Source organism: Melopsittacus undulatus, chromosome 6 (assembly GCF_012275295.1).
Source record: "Melopsittacus undulatus isolate bMelUnd1 chromosome 6, bMelUnd1.mat.Z, whole genome shotgun sequence".
Classification (NCBI taxonomy): domain Eukaryota; kingdom Metazoa; phylum Chordata; class Aves; order Psittaciformes; family Psittaculidae; genus Melopsittacus; species Melopsittacus undulatus.
In genome coordinates, this window is record NC_047532.1 from 66,422,335 (window position 1) to 66,441,959 (window position 19,625).

The following is a 19,625-nucleotide window of genomic DNA, read 5'->3' on the forward strand; positions in this document are numbered from 1 at the left end:
TTTCCAGCACTGGAGCTGTGCGGAGAAACTGTCTCCCCAAGGGCTGCAGAGGACAGGCTGGGGTAGTTTGGCCATGCTTTGGTAAGAGCATTCACTATATTGCCAGTGAATAATGTCACTGTATTGCCAACTGCTCCTGCAGTGCCCAGTGGTATCACGTGCAGGAAAGAAAAGGTTTCAATCTCTGCTTAGTGGGACAGTGTTGTGCCCAGGTCTTCTTTACACTTGCCCATCCGAGCTTGCTCTACACATTGGCCAAGCAGGCAATTACTTAAGATAGCAAAATGAGTGTGGCCTCACTGTCTGCTTCATCTGTGCTTCCAGAGAGCTGGAGAAGCAGGTGGGTGTTGTGCTGCTGCTTTGGAGAGAGGAGTTTGCCTGAAGGACAAAGGAAAGTCCCACCTAGCAGTGTCCACATTCCCATCTGGCTGCAGAAAGCTGGTGAATCTACCCCTGACTATCAGAGCTTCCCATCTCATCTGCTTTTTCCTAGCTTTCTTGCCTCCACATGGACAGAACAGGCCTCCCTGTCCTGTCCCCAGCCCTAACTGTTGGAAACACCTATGTTCCCTTTTGCTTACAATGCCAAAAAGCCCTGAGTTACAGCAGCCTGTCACAACTATCAGGCTTAACTGTGACTCACTTCTGTGACAACTTTATTGTATTATTCTAAGCAGTGTGCATTGATTCACCAGAGAGAGGGTGGACTTTGCCAAATTTAGGCATCACTTACTTGCTCAGAAGTTCTTTGAGTATGTGTCTCTGTCCACAGGACAATGGTGTTGAGAGGGGAATGAAATCCTCCCTCCTGGCACCCTATGGGATTTATAGCATCTTGCAGGGCAGCCCAGTATCCTGCTGTGCCCAGAGGGGCCACAGATATCCAGAAGTTTCTGGTGGGTCACATGTATCTATAGACAAGATGCAGTATTTGCATTCCTGATGGAGAACACTTTGCACTGGTACAGGTAGCTGGAGGTGGATAACAATGCAATGATCTGCCAGTGCATCTTCTTTTCAATTTCAGCACCATTGGGCTGGGAAGTAAAAAAGAGCTCCCCAAATAGATCAAGTGCCTAACATGACACCGCAATGCAAAACAAGGCTCATGGCTACTTTTCCTCCATGGAAATCTGTACAAAAATTGTCAATTTGGGATTTTATGAGATTTCCTCTGGAATGAAAAATTCAGTGTAAGTGCACAAAAGAGTGTGAGGAGAGAACATTTTGGCTCTTTCAGCCCTGTGCACAAAACCTCCCAGGGTTTCAGATAGGATTTTAGCATTTCTTGCAGTTTTCAAATGTTGTGCTGTGCAGGGATGTGCTTACACATAATTCTGTAATTGAAATGGCATGTTTACTGTTCTATTTCATGCTTGATTGTGTTTTTTAAACACCTTTACTCATGCTGTTAGAAGTGGGATTATAATTAAAATGTCCTGTTGAACACCTTGTTCAGTTCAATGAAGGCATAATAGAAGTATAAATACTTGTTCTTGTTGACTCTGTGATGTCAGCACAACAAACGCAGTAAATGTCATAAAACAAATCTCTCTTTTGCCAAAGCATCCATCAGAAGCAAAAAGAGAACAGAATCTGTAGCTGGGCAAAGAGGGGACGTCTTTTTTGGTGAAAGGAAGTAATTTGAGATGTTATAATATCTGTGATATAGATGCGTTAACTAAGGCATGGAATGATTGACTGATTTAGCCAGTTATGAGTGAAAATCAGAGTTGAACTTATTTCTCTATTCATAGTCCATTGGCCTAAAGACTAGGCAGTGCTTTCTGATTCTACAGCTGCCATTAGGAAATGCCAAGTCTGGTTGTAAAGTGTGCAAGAGTAATATACTTCTTATTGTTCCTGTTACCTTAAATGTGTACAGATACACAGATTTTATGTCTTTATGGTGGAGTAGAACTGCAACACAATATCCAAAGGTTTCTAAGTCAACGTCCAGTGGTTACCCATGATGAGATGCCTATCCATCTTGGCAGGTAATTGTTCAGTCTGAAGGAGCTTTAAATTACTTCACAGCTTGAAATCACAGGTAAGTAGGGATGTTCTTAAATTTAACCTAATGTTTGATGCTTACTTGGGCAATTGCTTGGATACCTTTGTTCAGTTTCTTCCTCTGAAAAACAGGGAGAACAATGTCTGTACTCCTTGTGCTCTGACTGATGTAATAGCGGTTTTAATATACTAAGTACTGGGCTTTACACTGCACATAAACCATGAGGTTTCAGGTTTGTGTCCTTTCACTGGCTGAAAGAGGGCTCTCAATACCAATCCCAGGATGTATAATATTTCTGTGCCAGAGCAGGACTTGCCAGTCAGTAGCTGCCTTGTAGGGAAAGCCCATATGATCTCTATGAAGCAGGCAAATAAACAGGCCCAAAGGGTGTGCATATTGCCTTCTGTGCCCAGTTTCAGTTCCAGCAACGTTAAGCTCAGCAGAAGTTATACAGGCAGATGGTTCACATGATTTGGTATTTATAATGAAAGCAGTGAGGAAGTGACAGGAGGGGTTTTTTTTTGGGATGAGAGCAGGAGATGAGTACATAGGGCACTCCAGCCCAGTGCAGAGAAAGATTCAGCAGCAGGGATGAGGCTCCTGAACATGCAGGACAGAATGTTACGAGGATGTTGTCAAGTGGGATTGCAACAAAACTTGGTGTGTTTCTTTGAATGTCTCATTACATGCACAGGTGCAGCTCTACACACCCACACTTGCTGCATTTATTTCAGTGTGTGAGTGAATAAATACCTGCAGGTGCAACACTGAAGATATACCCATGCTGAGGCATGAATATGGAGTTTCACATCTGTATTTACTGCCTGGTTCACACAATGAACTAGTGCAGTCAGTGAGTTCTTTTCACCTCCCACATGTACTTTAGAACTAACACCAAAGGAAATTACATCCTGGTAACTACATTTAACAGAAGGTCAAGGCATAGAACCAAAATATGTGATGGGGAAGGAGTGTGGAACAGTCGTCATGACTTCACTGTGCTGCTCATGTAGATTTAAAATGAGGAAGAAATTAATTTTAGGTAAAGATGACCACATCAGTTTAGTGTACGGTAATAAACTCAAGAGGTTGGAATTTAATGTGCCTTTTGGGGGGTGCCTAAAACTTCAGTTGGCCTTTAATACAGTGGCTGGTCTTTCTCTTCTGGCACACAGAGAGATGGCTCCTTGTCTATAACACTGTCCATAATAAATGGGGTGCAATTCATGGCTGCTGCAGAAACTGTGGGTTTGAATTCGCTGACTTGCATGCATGTAGAAGCCTCAGTCACAGCACTGAACTCATGTAGCTGGTTGCATTAAACTATAATCTGATGCTAACTAACTGGCTACAAATGCCCTCCTCCCAGTGTCAGGAATGTAAATCAGCTGAAGCATATAAACTGGGGACAACAGCTTGCATGTAATTGCTGCCTCCAGAGACTCATGGTTGTAAAAGTTTCTTACTTTTCATAAGGCCTTTCATGATAATTTCTGTCTTGCGATGAGAAAAGCAAATCTACCAAGGTTCCTTTGAACATTTCAGCAGCCTTTCATAGCGTTAGCTGTGAAATAAATTGTGGCACGTTCCTAATAAGGATGTATGGGAACTGTGTTTTAGGAATCCCTGCTGCTTTCTTTGTGGAAACTATCTCAGATGCTTTTGGATTATTTGGCAGGAGCTTCTTTTTGCACCATGATTTCACAGGGATCTTCTCTGTTATCTTCTATTCAGTGTATTCTTTTGAAGATGTAGGGAGAAAATGTGGAGCTCAAGAGCATTCACTGAAACCCTGTTTGCATATCCATCTAGCTAAAGACAGGGAATGAGTTCTCCTGTGACAGAAAATGTGATGGAATAGTGCTCAAAATTCATTGAAAATTTTAGGCAGTGCTGTCCAGGTAAAGGAATAATGAGAATATGATCACTGGAGATTTCATAGGAAGCAAAAGAGGAGAGTGCAGGTTTTTGTTTCTGATCTGAATGTCACTGCTTTGTCCAGAGGGACCACAGCTACCATCCATGGCTCATGGTAGCAAATGTGTTATGTGCAGTGTAATGGAGAAAGGGACCAGAAGCGGCTGAAGCCATGGAAGAAATAACACTGTGCTAATGAAGAGCTTCATCCAGGCAAATTTACCTCTCTCCAAAATAGCCTGGGTGTCTCTCCATGACACATTTGTTTTAGAATCATAGCATGTTGCAATTTTTAGGCTCTGGCAGGCTCCTGGGTAGGAACTGTGTCCAAGAGCCTTTATTTCATCTGCTCCAACTGGGAAGAGTGTGGTAGTTTCTTTTGGTTGAGACTTCACTATAACGATCTGAGCTTTGGTCACTGTGAAGCATTCAGCTGGTGTTACAACCAGAGACAACTGAGCTCCAAAAGTGAGTGCAGACTGTGTGTACTTATTAAGTAAAGGGGCATGTGGAGAGCCCATTACTTGGTAATTGGTGCTAGCTGCCAGTTATCATTCAGCAGGACTTAGAGCATTTGTATAGACCTCACAGTCCAGAATGGCCTGGGATTGTTCTTGCCTTATTTGCTGCCACTGTAATCAGCTGGAGGCTCTCTGCTTTGCCGAGTTACCAAAAGCAGCTTTACCGGACTGAAAGGCACCTGGAAGTACAAGATGTCCCCAAGGAATTCAGCGGGAGGGACAAGCAGGTCCAAGAGACTTTATGGCTAAGGTTGTGTCCCAGTGACTGCTGCTTTTATGAGCTTGCAGGTTTCTTCCCCTGCCATGGCAGAGGCAAATGATGACCAGAATTTGTGGTAGATGATACAAATGGCTGTTTAAAAAATAGGGCTGTAAAGATGAGGCCCTTAAGTGTTGCATGACTCTGTAGGTCACACAAACAACACTTAAGTGCGGGGAGTCTGGATAGACAGCGTGGGAAATCTTTACAGAATAGCCTGCACAGAGATTTAGACAAAAATATAGCTATGTGAGGTATATGCCACTTGCTGCTTTGACTGGAGAAACCTTTTCTCTGCTATCAACTGCTGCTGTTGCTCAAAAGGATGCACAATCACAAGCAGGCAGCTCGATAAGGTTTTGGGAAGGAGCACGCCTACCCCAGGGCTGGAAGGGCACAGCAGCAAAGGCAGCCGGGGGCTGTGTTGGGCTCCGTGTATGCAGGGGAGCAGAAAGGGGCTCTTCTCGTCTGATTACTTCCTTTCTCAGCACTTGCGAAGTTAAAAACCTGTCTTTGCACTGTACGTGGGAAAGCAAATCACAGCGTAGGGCGGCAGGAGTCACACCACAGCTCTGGGCGAGCCCACCCTTTAGTGGGACTGCCCCCAGCGACGGCCAGCAGCGCCGGCCCCGGGCTGGAGCAGAGCCCACGGGCACGGCAGGGTACCCGCGGCCCGCCGGGCAGGGCCCGCAAGCCGGTGGCCTGAGCCGGGCGGCGGCAGCAGGCGCGCTGCACGGCAGCGCTCGGCAGGTGGCGCCCTTGATCGCCGAGTGGAGGGCGGCGCGGGAGGGCCCGAGAAACGCATCGTGTCTCTCCCCCCCTAACCCCCCCCCGCCCTTTAATTTAGGAAGCATTATAACTAAAGTGTTTTCAACTTATTATTATGCATGAGTAAAAATTCCATGAATGTGTAACATTTTCGCCTGTATTTCCCTTTTTTATAACATCATTTAAATTCCTCATTAATAATTTAGATATGTTCTGGATTTTAATCACTTTTCTCATCACGGCGGTATCTATCCAAGGGAGAGCTCTCCTCCCCTACCTGAAGGTGACATGGAGGAAGGGCCTGTCAGGTGCCACCCTGCCCCACCATCCTTCTCAGATGCAGGGTATCTCGTTCATTAATTACATAATATTCCTCAGGTTTACCAAACCTGAGGTTTGAGTAGGTCACCCCTTAATAAAAACCCTAAAATATCTTCCTTTTTCTCCTTTTTTTTTTTTTTCCATCTGAGTTTAATTATGGTGGTATTTGTTTGATAGCTTGTTACTGTAAATAAAAGAGATAAAAGCAGCCCTTCATTCGAGTAGTTCTAGAGCTGTGAAATATGTACCTAATTAAAACTATTGGTGTAAGAGGCTAATAAAGTACATGTGCCTACTAGATGTCTCATTCTAATGAATCTCGGCTAACTTGCTTTGAGTGATGAATTTTGGTGTCGGTAGTAAGGGCTGAATAATTATGAAATTTATCATGAGGTGGGGGTACTCGTGAAGGACCACAGGGGTTTGGGGAGGGAGCATGTGCTCCTCAGCCTCCCAAACTGAGCGCAGATGGGTTGTCTAAAGCATTTCAGATGGAGTTTTGATCTTGCGCCAGCATCTAATCAAAGTCTTAATTCTGGAGAATGAAAAGGCTGGGCTTTCCAAGCTATCTCTGGCTGGTTTCTGCTGGGGATGTGGGTGACCAGCACTCCTGGAAGCTTCATTGCCCTGCGTGCTTCCAGCACCACAGGGATGGCGTAGCTCATGCCCTCGCAGCTGGTGTGTGCACGAGGATTACCTGACACAGCTGAAGGGGTCAGTTTTGTCCAGGCCTGCAGATGGATGCCCTCAAATCCATCTCAGTGTGACCTGTAGTGGAAGGAAGTCAGGCAAATGAAAATGTGCGTGTTGACAACCCCTGCCTGAGACCTGAGCCTTGCCCTTTGGAGCAGTACAGGCTTGTTGGGAGAAAGGATATATTCTGAGAAAGCTGGATAATAATAAAGGGGCTGGTTAAGCAGAGAAATAGCCCTCAGAGTAGCACATATTTTTATTGCTTTTTTGAAATAGAGTAGAGAAAACATCCCAAGGCAAAATGTCTATCGTAGGCTTTCCTGTATTCCCCAACAACGAGTATTTAAACATTTGCACGTGTGTAGGTCCTGTCAGGGATCTCCATTTCCCAGCACTGCGGGAGGGCTGGTGGGGTTCCACATTGATGTGCCCGATCTTAACCCGGGGCTTGCACAAACCTGCAGGGTCCCAACCTTGCATTGCCTCTCCCTACATGAGGCATGAGAGTTTGGTGCACAGCCGAGCCATCTGGGCTTTGCTGCCTACCCCTGAGTTGGATCTGATGCGTTCAGATGACTCCCTGACAGTGTGTGATAGTTGCAGCTGCTGAAGGCATGCCGGCAATTTCTGATCTGCACATGAATTTGGAGGTTTTTTACAAGTGCTGCATAGGCAGTTTTGCTGCAGAATGAGATTTTTGCTATTGCTAATATCAGCTGGGGAGACACGTGGAACTTGTTATTTTCCTTGCAAAACCTACCTCTTCACAAAGAAGAGATCGTTCTTCCTAGCTCTGCAATCTGCTAATAGGGTAGATAGAGAAAAAGATGGGGGGAAGCTAGGCTGTTTCTAGTTTTGCCCCTCACTTCCTGTTTGACCTTAGGAAAGTCCCTTACTCATTCCAGAAACTGTTTTCTCTATCCATAAAGGAAACAAAAGCTATTGCTATATCAAGAGACAGACATCAATATCCAGAAGTGGCTTTACAATTTCAGGTGGAAGTTTTAAGTAGTGTCCCAAGAATGGTGTCTGTGGTGCTTTCTCAGAGACTTGTGAGAATCTGTTTTCTCCTGCTGAGAGAATCCTCTCCATGTTGCTCAATCAATGATCATTTTAATATATTTTTCTGCCTCTCAGTTACATCTCAACTGTTTGTGTCTGTGCAATTTTCATGGTCTCATATCTTGTCTCTGTATAAAATGCATGTTGTCAGCTCGAGGGGATGCTTTTCCTTTCAGCTTCTTTGTAATTACCAAAAATAGTTTTAACTTTGTAAAACATTTCTGAGGTGATGACACGGCATGGTGTATGGCTTTAGAGCCTTGTTACTCCACAGCAAACCTGCCTGTGCATTGTGTTTACCTTCTGATATCATTTCTAATCAGAAGCCAAACACCAGCAGAATGAAGGGGACACTTGTACTGCTGGGTCCAGTGTGAGTTTGCATAATGAAAATATGCAAAACTAAATGACACTCCCATATAGTTAAGAGAGGGAAGGAAATAGGATCAAATTGTTTCTGCAAGGAAGGAAACCTCTGTGTGTTTGCTGGACAAGCATTGGTAATACCATGATCTCGGACCTGACAGCAGGGATTCTTGGACCTAGTCTTTTGATTTCAGCATGTCTCCACCAAGAGACCCCAGCATAAAGAACTACCCACCTTTAGAGGAGACTATACTCAGATCCTCAGCAAAGCCTAGGTTTGAGGTGTTCTGAGCCACAGTTACGGAGAGAACAAGAGCTTAAGAGCTAACCTCAGTTACTCTGAGCCTGAGGCTGCAAGGAAGCTTTCCCCCTGAAGTATGTGTCTTAGATGTTGATAGCAAATGACCCTCCCTTCCATACCACAGGCTGGGGCTGTGCTGGCTTTCCTCAGTATAACTTGTTCTCATACCGCAGGACTTCTGATTTTTTATTTTTTAACAAGCTGGATCTGATAAACTAAGCTAAATGCACTTTGAAAGTGAATTTCAAGTGTAAAGATTTTTACTAATTCTGTTGTTCAGAGTCACAGAGATGGTTAATATAATGTCCTTTTTTCCTTTGGCACCTAAGCAAAGTCTGGCCTAGATTTAATTCTGGTAGCAGACAGGGAGGAGTCTAACCAGAGATGACCAGCAGATACGTGAACATGTATTGTAATCTCTGCTTTTGTAGTAAATGATGAATTAATGTTCCAGCAGCATCTTGTTTTTCTATACCTTACCCCCCTATTCATTAGCTTTATTCTGCTTTTCCCCAGCTTTACCTCATACTCCTCTGTGAAGTCAAAGACACGTGGCATTGGAAGTTACGTTTTTGAGATCATCTACTCAGAACATGTGCCTCAAGAAATCTGTTTTCACTGTTTCACACAACTTGGGATTTGAAGTTCCCTGCACAAGTGTATGAAGAGAATTGGTTTAGACTAGTTCAGTGAAAAGGAGCTGTTTATCAGTAGACTCAGATGCATGGAGATCTGAGAATGGTAAGTGCAAAGCTTTACCCCTCCTGGGCAATGGTCTTTGAGACAAGGCAAAGAGGACACAGGAGCTGAGGAGACACTGCTGTTTCGGAGTTTGTATTCCAGGTCATGGTCTTCTAAGGTCAACAAAGATCATGCAACATAAATAGTTGTGCGTGAGTATTTATCTTCTTTCTATTATCAACTTCATTTTGCATTTGACAGATATTTCATTACACAGTTTCTTTGACAAAACACCCAAATGTGCTTTGTTTTGTAGTACATCAGGCAACAACCCAAAATGTAGGTCTGGGGAAGCTTTGGTGGTGTGCTCTTCCTGAAGTTTCCTTCCAGATCATCTGTGTTGTACTGGATTCCTTCCTCACTGAGGGAAGGGGTGGAAAAGCCCTCTCCAGCTGAGCAGTGGTGATCCCACACATTGTCCTCTTGGGGATGCTGTCTGGGCTGAGACAGCATGGTTGATGCTGGGCTGATGCTTTTCTTTGACTGATCATCAGTTGGAGGGTATGGATGGCACTTACCCCCTGACCTGTGGCTCACAGCCTTGTTCTAGAACCTGGTGCTAACTGATGGGCCAGACTGCCTTTCTCTCCTCCTTTTAGCTTGTAGATAGTTCTCTGGCATGCATCCAAACCTAATTCAGTATAGAGGGAAAGGTCTTCAGGTTCTCAGAGTGTATATACACATGTGGTCAAATCCGTAGCTCATTAAATTAGTATGTGCAGTGGAAAGCAGCTACTGATTTATGTTTTCATCTATGCAAGGTAAATTGGATTGAAACTTCACACTGTTTAAAAAGGAGAGCTGAGATTCTTGCTTACATTTGAGTTCTAAATTAGCAGGCACATGACTAAGCTTCATGGATCTGAAAAAGCTGGGTCCGAGTTAATATGATGCCGGTAACATTGATTTCACTGGAGCCTTTTGTATCAGAAACCACATGCACACAGCCTCACATTGTGAAGCAAGATTAATTTAGCTGTTGGCAAATTATATGCTGTATAAGAATAGTCTGTGAATGCCTTGGATTGCAAATTCTACTTCTTAACATGTGCAGTGCAAAGTACCAGTATCACGAAAAGGATGCTACTGGTTTCAGCTGAATTTTGCAGAAATGTGAATGACATGCACCCAAAATAAGGAGATAAATGGTGGAGAACTAAACAACAGAAGGCCTACTGAGTCAGATATTAGAAGCCTCAATCTAAATGATGACACAGAAGATAGTTATAAAAGTAATTGCAAAGGGTTTAGAGCTGCAGTCCCTCTAAACTAAGCAGAGGGGGTTGCCTCTCTCTAACAAAAAGGTGATTCGTGATTATTATTAGCTATAATTACAGGGAGTGCCACAGAAGGGCTACCAAAATTATTTCTGTGGTTCAGTTTAAGATGTATTTTAATGTTTCTAAAATATATCCACTTTTAGAAGCAAAATTCTTGTTTCCTCTCTTTGAATTGTTATAGCAATAACTGAAGCAAACCAAATTTCCCATGATCTACTCACCTTGGAGGACAGAACTACTCTGGATAATAGAAGCAAATTAATGGTACGTGAGCTCAGTTTTTGATGTGCGTTCTAACAGTACCAATTCACTTGATGTGAGTCCCTAAAGAAACACAGGTGTCCTGGTTTCAGCTGTGGTAGTTCATTCTCTTCCCAGTAGCTGGTGCAGTGTTGAGTTTTGTCGTTAGCCTGAGAACAGTGCTGATAACACACCGATGTCTTAGTTGTTGCTCACCCTGATCAAGGACTTCTCCATCTCTTATGCTCTGCCAATGAGGAGGGGCATGGGAAGCTGGGAGGAAGCAGAGACAGGACACCTGACCCAAACTAGCCAAAGGGGTATTCCATCCCACAGTAGATCATGCCCAGCATAGAAACTGGAGGGAGTCACATGGAAGGCCAGATCGCTGCTCAGGTCCGGCTGGGTATCAGTCAGTGGGTGGTGAGCAACTGTGTTGTGCATCACTTGTGTTTACTGTTTGTTTCCCTTACCCAATTTGGTTTTTATATTCTCTCCTCTTGTTATTTCCCTCATCATTATTATTACTAGTAGTAGTACGCCAGGATGGGGAGGAAAATAGTAAGCTATTACCCTGAAGTGAAAGCCACTGTATATTGTTCCAGTGATCCCTGATGTGCAGTGCTCTTCAACTTTGCTTGCTTTTTTGTTGATAAAGTTTCTGATTACTTGGCATTTGCAAATGCTGACTATATGAAGCTTAAGTAGCATAGATTACAGTTTTCTGTTGGACCAGAAACAGTAAAATTGTCTCTCCTCTTATGGTTCCTGCTAGTTACTAACCAACCAGTAACTGCTATTTCTCCCAAGCACATATATACACCTCTTATCTTTAAAAGTGTTCCTTACTCATATCAGTAAGATGCAGAGACATGGACTTTTCTTGCGCTGTGCACTGCTGATGATAACTTTTTCCTTCAGCCTTATTCAGTCGTAAGAAATCTGCATCCTTCTACATGACTGGATTGGCTCTAGTCTTACATGTTCATCTGTTCTCCTAGACCAAATTTCCTGCGCTGTGTTAGGCTATTTACTAGTTGAAAACTACACCCCATTTTGCAGCTTGCCCTTGGTCCCTCCCCATAGCTTTGCCATTAGAAGAGGCCAAGCAAACATTCCCTAATGCACTACAAGTAAAGCCAGCCTGGTTAGCTCATATCCATGTTCATCAGCAGGTGAAATGAATCTGGCTGACATAGCTTAAATAGATTAGGAGGTAGTATGTGATCTCTTTTGCTAATGGAATAGTATGTAGGATACTTGGAAAGCAGCAACAAGCACTAAAGACAGTGCTGTCATCTCCCAGAAGAGCTTCTCTGCAGTCTCAGGTCTTCTCAGTACTCCCATCCATGAAACCCTCTCTCGCACCCCTAAACTTTCATGCTTTGTCTACATACCTTGCCTTTATTTTTATTTTAGTGGGCACAACTAAGAATATATTTTGACATTTTAAATGAGTATTCTCTATTCAGCTTGCTGTGCCTGCCTTTATTAATTAAACTTATGTCTTCATATTAGGTTCCTTCAGCTCATCTCTTCCAGTTTGAGCTCTTATTTCAATTTGCCTTCATTATACCCTGCCATCCCTGAAATGCGCTGAACTCTTTCTCATTTCACATCTTACTATACAATATTCAGATCTGCTATTTCTCTGCCTAATTTTACCATGGCCAATGTGAAAATCTTCTTTGCTGCAGAACCAGCAATGAGGAGACAGCCCTTTCTTCTCTTTGCCACTTTCCTCCTCACTCTTACATAAAATCTCAGCTGAAAAAGAAGGACATTCTATTCCATGATCATAACTTCACATTCCTCTTTTTCCTGCAGCTCATCCCATTGGGATACATTTTAATACATCATCATCCATGGAAACTGCACTGTTTATGTTTGCAATTTTTCAGTGTGCTTGGAGTTGGGGTTTTCCACATGAACGGTGTATTAAGATTTAATCTGAACCTAGTCAGATAATATTGACCTGCAATGAAAAAGCTGTATGAATGAGATGGCAGCAGACAGCTTCAAGTGCTGAGTGCCAAGTGCTGACTGAAAAATGATACCCCAGAAGTTTGGTGGTGGAGAGCAGATGGGACAGTTATGAATGGAAAAGCTTTTTGATTATTTAAATATTGTGATGTATTTTTTAACATTTTCTCTATTTTTTCAATGGTTGCCAAAATTTCCCTCCTCCTGGAGGGTGGTACAGCAGGGAGCTTGCAGGATCTGCTCATCCCTCTATAAGCTACTGCATCTTCATACAGACTTTAAGGCCTCTCTGTTTTGCCACAGTAGACTTCCCCCAAATTAAAACAAGTAAGAACTGAACCCAAGACTTTGGATTCCTGATGCTCCTCTCTGTATCCATTTCAGCAATAATTCACACTATTCCATGTTAGCAGTCAGCAGGAAACATGTATTTTGTTTCCAAAATCAGGGTCTCCTGAAACAAGTCCCTAGGTATTACAGTATTGCCACAGCTCACAAGCCACATTGTGTCAGGGCCACAGACAATGGTTTGGCCCTTGCCCAAAGCAGCTTTTAATCCAGGTCATGTATATGGAAGATAGGCAAGGGAAGCTGTTTCCACATCCATCTGAGCTGCCTGGGTTAAATGTGGTGAATTATTTCAGCCAATCTATTCCAAATGTTCCCCTTCAGTTTTTCACACAAGTTCCAAATTCGCATGCTGCTCTAAATGAAAATGAACAATTGAAATGCCTTTCTAAATACATTTGTAATGAAATAAGTTACTGCCATTTCCCTGGGCAAGCCAGCTCTTTGAAGGGGGCAAAAGTTGCAAACGGAAAAACAAACAAATGAGTGAGTAACTGTGGGAGATGCTGCCAGAGCATCAGAAACAAGCCTAGGTAGAAGGGGCAGGGAAACGTTCTTCTTGTCTGCTCTGGGACAATTTGTAGAAAACAAAATGTGGGAGAGAATCAAAATGAACAGGGGGATGAAAATCCATTGTCTTTTGTCTGTTTAATCCCGATGTCAGGCTATTAGGACTCATGATGCTCCTACTAGAAAGGACTGATTTCAAGGAGTTTCAGAAAGAAAATAGACGTTTCCACCTCTGTTATTCAAGTTCTTCCTTTACAGGGGTTCCTATCACTACACAATTAGGAGGTAAGTTCCCTGGTCTCAGCTGTAAAGGGGAAGAATGAATGAGGTTACCAGACACATTAAGTTAACAGTGAGCTGAGAAAAGCAGGACCACCAGCTACCTTTCTGCTTTCCAAAACCTGGACCAGTGAGAAATCAAAACCTAGTCTGGGTCAGCCTACAGGCACAGAGTGTGATTCACCTCCCATGAACTGTGGATGGGAAGCAGAGGAAAGAGTGCTGCAGAGCTGCTGACTCTCTGCTATCCAAAGACTTCCTGTGAAGGGGAATCCTCAGTTGTCCATTTAGGGTAGTATTATAGCTGCGCTGAGCTGCTGAGGCATGCAAAGAAGCTGCAGATGGGGCTGAGAGTACAGCTTGATACTTTACTGTTGAGCCACCCAGTGACACCATTACCAAATGCCTGCTAGTGGTGGGTACTGAGTGCTAAAGGCAAAGCAGGGGGTCTGGTTTTAATAAAAAGGTAGTTTACAAACAGCATTTTTCTAATTATAATGATAAAATTGATATGAAACAGTTACACTACAGACCCTTATTTTTCAGGGCTTTTATATATATATATGTATTTATATATGTATGAAACACTGAAAACAAAACAAGCAAAAGGAGGGGAGGGGAAGAGAGGGGGAGAGAGAACTCCCTTCAGACAGCAATCACCTTTTGAGTTAAATTCTCATGCTTGGTCTTAGCCCAGAGGGATTTGTCTTGAGTGAAGTTTGAAGAAATCCTTTCAGCAGTTTCTGAGTTACTTTAATGTAACCATGGAGGTTTGGATTCAGATGCTTTTTTGCACTTGTATAACTCAAAAATAGCTTTGCTTTAAAACTTCTAAATTAACCCTCCTTAACTTTTCAACTTGTCACCTATCCTACTGTATGGCTTATAAAATTTTAAAGCTAATAGTATAACAAACTCAAATAATGATACTGCAGATGTTCAAATGAATCTTGGGAGGAATAAATTATAGGAGTCACAGTAGGTTGTTACCGAAGAAAGAGTGGCTGCATGCCTTAAACCATGTGTTCTCCCTGCTCTGAAATAGGCCCAATTTTTTTCTACTATTAAAAAGCCTAAGTGTGCTTGATGTGGATTTTAATACTCAGTTACACATACAAAATCAAGCACATAAGTCCTGTTCCTTTTTTCCTTCCTGATAGCAGTGCTTCAGACTTGTCAGAGCCTTCTCTTAAATTTTCCTACTTGTTTTTTAACACAGTCCTGATCAAGAGGGCCCTTAAATGTCTCCTAAATGATTATGAACTTCACCATTACTGAAATGCTCTGTGATTCTCTTACTGGTATTCTTTTATTGCCAGAAGATTGAGGCAATGCAAGGTGAAGTGCCTTGGTCATAGTTTTTCCTTTTTCTTTGTCCAGTCGTCCTTTTGTCCTCTTTGTCTTCTTTCCACCATCTCTGCCTCACTTACTAGTCCTGTTCTCACTGTCTCCTATTCGTCTTTCAGCCATCTTTCTCCATTTATTCTTCTCTAGCAATTGCACTGAAGAGGGCCCATGATAGAGAGAAATGAATTTTACTTTGGCAGCAGCTTTTACTTTGTCTTTTCCTTAAATGTCCCAGATGGGTCCAGGCAGCTATCCCCACTTTCATCATCTCCTTTCACATCCCTCATGACCCTGAACTCTAGTCAGCAATCTGACATCTTCCATGAGAGCACCTCCCATGATCCAGGGCCACGATCAGACTGAGGTGTTGTAACACCATGTGTTGTTTTACCTACTTAGCTTACTTTCTCTCTAGGAACTGGACACCCATGCCAGGTTTTTCCCACACAGTAGTGACTGATAGTGCTTCTGCCTTCTGCACATCTCCTTGCTCCATTGCCCTTCTGCCTCTCCCAAGCCTTTGTGGCTCAGCCTCTTGGCTGATGCAGTTTAGCCAAGATAGGAGAGGCTTGTATTCAGCCTCTGCCTGAGGCAGATGGAACTTGAATCTCTTGCCCCCTGAATTAGCACTCTACCCAAAAGATTATCAGCTGTTCTGCGAGGACTGTGATCTCAGTCCTCTCTTGAAGTGGGAAAGCTTGGGCTTGGCTTGTCAGCCTTGTAATGGGGATGCTCACCTGGGTGGGGAAACCACGTCTGCCAGGGCTTGTCCCAGTAAATACTTAACACAAAGTATTCCCTGGAAGAGGTAACAACCCAGGTTTCTTGCTCTCAGTAGTACTTTAAGAACAAGCACACATGGCAATCCAGTTAATATTTAATTATTCCATACAAACTGGAACAACTCCAATGGGATAGATTGTTGAGTGCCCCTGTCCCACAAGAGCCTTTTAGACTGTGCTGTTTGGACTTGGCTGCTGAGGGTGAGCTTCCCCCATACCACAAAGCAGCAATGGTCTCAGCTCCACTGACACACTGTAGGACTAGGTAGTGAGGATGTACATGGAGGCTGGAGGAAATGGAAGGAAAAGGTATTCCTGAACATGCTCAGCTACCCATGGTGACAGATCTGTGTCCATTGTCGAAAGAAGCACCTGCAACTGCTGCCTCAATTACCATTCTGGATAGGAGTGACTATGAACATGCGGTGGAGGGAAAAGAAGTCTGTTAAAAGACAGGACAGCAGGCTGGGGCACTATAAGGGAAATTGCTTATAAAGGTGGAAATATGGCAAAAATAGCCTAAGGAATCTTAAAAGACAAAATCAATGCCAAAGGAGGGAAAGCCAGAATGACTTCCAGAGCTCAGCTATAGGCAGTTGTCCCCCAACACAAGCCAGACACCATCAGTATGTGGGAGACATCCAGGAATTTTTTCTCTCCTACAAAAATATTAGAGACATTATATGTTTTTACTGTAATGGAAAAAATAGAGCTCTAGTGCTCCTTTCCAAAGGAGAACACTAACCACTGGAAGCGATGTGGTACAGGGAGCTCTGTGTGTATGTGTGTGTGTGGCTGCTCCCTTTTCTCGTAGGGATTCTATAGCTTCCTTCATTCTTCGCTTCTCTCATATTACAGAAGGAAGGTAATTTTTCCTGGCCATTTACTAAAGCTCATTAAAGACCGAAGAGAACAAACAATGCTACTCCTTAGAGACTACCATTCAAAGTCATTCCACAGTTCTCTGTTCTAATGCTAGAGACAAATTAATTATTCCTTAGTGAAAAGTGTATAATTCCTATTCTTCATTTTTGGGGTGGGGAGTGGGGAATAATAATAGGAAGTTTATATCTGAGTTGAAAGCTGTCTGTGCTGAAGGGAAATAAGAAAAAATGTTTGTTCCAAGAAGAGTAAAAGCAATTATTTTAATAATAATTCTAGGGATATTAATGTCTTTTTAAAGTAGATTGCTTTCAAATAAACACCCAAGTTGAAGGGATAGGAAAGGCTGGTTTATTTATTAATCATTTCAAATGTGCATTTTTCTAACTGAACAAGTGCATGAGCAACTTCGCTGGCACATATTAAATTTACTTGAACAGCAACTTGTAAATGTCTAAAAACTTCTGTAACCAGAGACTAATTTGTTTAACGTGTTGAAAATGTTATGTGGATGTGAGGAACTATATATTAAACTTCAAAGCAAAATGCTCCAGAGATTACAGCATCTTAAAGATTGCATATTGGGAAGGCAATACATTAAACATACAGGATTTTTAATTCTCTTCTATTTTGAATCCTTGTCGATCTGTGTGACTCATGCTTAGGATTGTAAACTGTCATTTAAGGTGTGATGTCCACGTTCAGGCCTTGACCATGATTTGCAAGGGGCTGGCTTTTCTCTTTCATCTCTATTAATTAATGCTGTCTCAGTTTGCCCAGTGTACACTTCTGTTGACATCACCTTTTCCATATACTTTAAAGAGTCCCCAGAGAGATCTACTGCAGAACAAAAACTGGACAGAGAATACATTTGGAAACCATTTTACTTCTCAATTACCGACCAAAACGTATGGAAAAGATTTACACTCTATCTGATTTACACAATAATTATACTTTGAAAGCTTAGAAATAAATGGCTTGATCCTTGAAATCATTAGTTACTATACCAAATGTAATTGGTGTAAACTAATGAGTTTACTGGATGGCTGACCCTTAATTACTGATTATAGTTAAACTCTAGCCAATCAAAAATGAGTTTACTTCCAAAAATACAGTATAGTATTAACAAGCATTACATTTCCAAGTAAGCAGCTCTATGATTAGTTGCGGCACTCAACTCAAGCCTGTTCAGGGCTATCAAAAGGAGCTTTTTAATAACAGTGCACTAAGCAACCATCACTCCCTTACCTCAGCCTCTATCAGACAAACAGAAAGAAACCACATAATTAATCATCTCATGCAATAGAAATAAAGCATCTGGGCTAGATCCAGGTGGCATATACATAGCTGCCTTAGTCAAAAGAGCTGCAAGAGGCTGGGGATTCGCTTTGAGATAGGATAACTGACATGGGGATTCTGGCCCTCTCTGGAAGCAATATGCAGTATGGAAGTTAAATAATGATTGACTGTGTGAGGTCCTGTGTGATATGGAGAAGCCTATTGACAAAATAGTTTTCATAATTCCTTGAATCCAGGAGAATTTCTTGAGCAGATCCAGTATGCGCGGACAGAACAACTGCTTTCCATACTGGTTGTCCCAAAAATTCCAAAGTTTGAGTCCTCACTCTTTATTAGATCAAACGAAGAATTATTTTTTTTTAAAAATAAGATGCTGGATATGAAGAAATTAATTTTATTTTTTTCTGGTTGATCTTCAAGAATTAATGATTTTACCTCACCAGGAAGACTCAAAGTTCCTATAAGGAAAAGCTGAAAGCAGATTAGCATGAAACTGTGATTCCCGAGTTAGAACTTTAAATAGATACTCCAAATATTTTGATAAAATCATAGGACTTTACAGTACTTACAGTCATGTCCTTGCAGGTACTTAAGTAAGTGACATCAGTGTTTTAAAGATGTGGAAATTCTCCATCTTCCAGGACTTCCCTCTGAATCCTAAACTCTGGATAGGAGCCTGATGCTGGAAGGCACAAGTGTTAGAAGATCAAGTCTGATATACTGCTGCTAAGGCAATTCAGTTGGAAGATGATGTATTTGCTGGAGCTCTGTAGCCTGCTTGCTCTTCAGATGACTTGATGGACCTCACAGCTGCCAGGACTCATTTTGCTGGGATCACAGGTCTCTCCTGTTTGTGCTTTTCTTTATGATGTTCTTTCTGGTGCTCACCTTTTGTAAAGAGCAAGGCTCAGCAGAGGACCAGCCTTATCTGATGGCTCTTTGGCACAAGTGCTGTAACACTTAAATTTTCTTAAAACTCAGAAACTGAAGAATGAATTAGTTCTTAGAATGTCTGCACATGGGTTAAAGTGAACATTATGCATTTACTGAGCTCCTGTTTGTGAGATGTGTCTGGGGCTGAGAAAAGGTTAAAGTTGTTTACTGCCTTCAAGCTCTGGTCGTAGAAGGTAATTCAGGGCTGTGTTGTGAGCAGCTACAAGACTAAGTCCTTGGAACAATGAGTTGCTGGTTTGATGTCAAGGTCCTTGGGCCTTAATAATAAAATTAGTTTCTAAAGGAAATCCTAGCAGAGACTTTATGGTCATATAAAGTCATTATGCTGGTTTACAACATAACTTTAAAGATACTTTGAAATGATTGGGGTTTGTGGAGAGGGATCCTATTTTTTATTATTTCTGGGATGTCCTTAGGCTGTCATAGTTACACCACCACCACTTGGAATAGCTGCTCCACAGTTCAAAAGAAAAGACATCTATTGAGGACTAAGTCAGGCAACTGGGACATACATGTCCAGAGAAACCTTGTTGAAGCGAATGGATCCCATGCACTTCCTGACAATTGGCTCCAGTATTGTAGAAGCTGCATACTTGGGGTATCCAAGATGTTTTACTGTAATTCCAGAAGAGCAGATAGAGGGCCTGGGAAGTTTTACGAGCTCTGCTTTTCACACTCCTCTGTTGGAGGGTTCAGGGCTGAGCAAATTTCAGTCATTTAAAAGGAAGAAGGCATATTTTCCAAAACTTCAGGATCCT

At 42.4% G+C, this 19,625-nt stretch overlaps 1 long non-coding RNA gene across 1 annotated transcript; it reads left to right on the forward strand.

Moving 5' to 3' along the window:
• Positions 1-1,943: 1,943 nt before the first annotated feature.
• Positions 1,944-19,273, forward strand: LOC115946102 (uncharacterized). The gene is made up of 3 exons (XR_004549747.1): positions 1,944-2,050; positions 8,739-10,507; positions 18,555-19,273. It is a non-coding gene; the product is annotated as an uncharacterized lncRNA (long non-coding RNA).
• Positions 19,274-19,625: the final 352 nt, after the last annotated feature.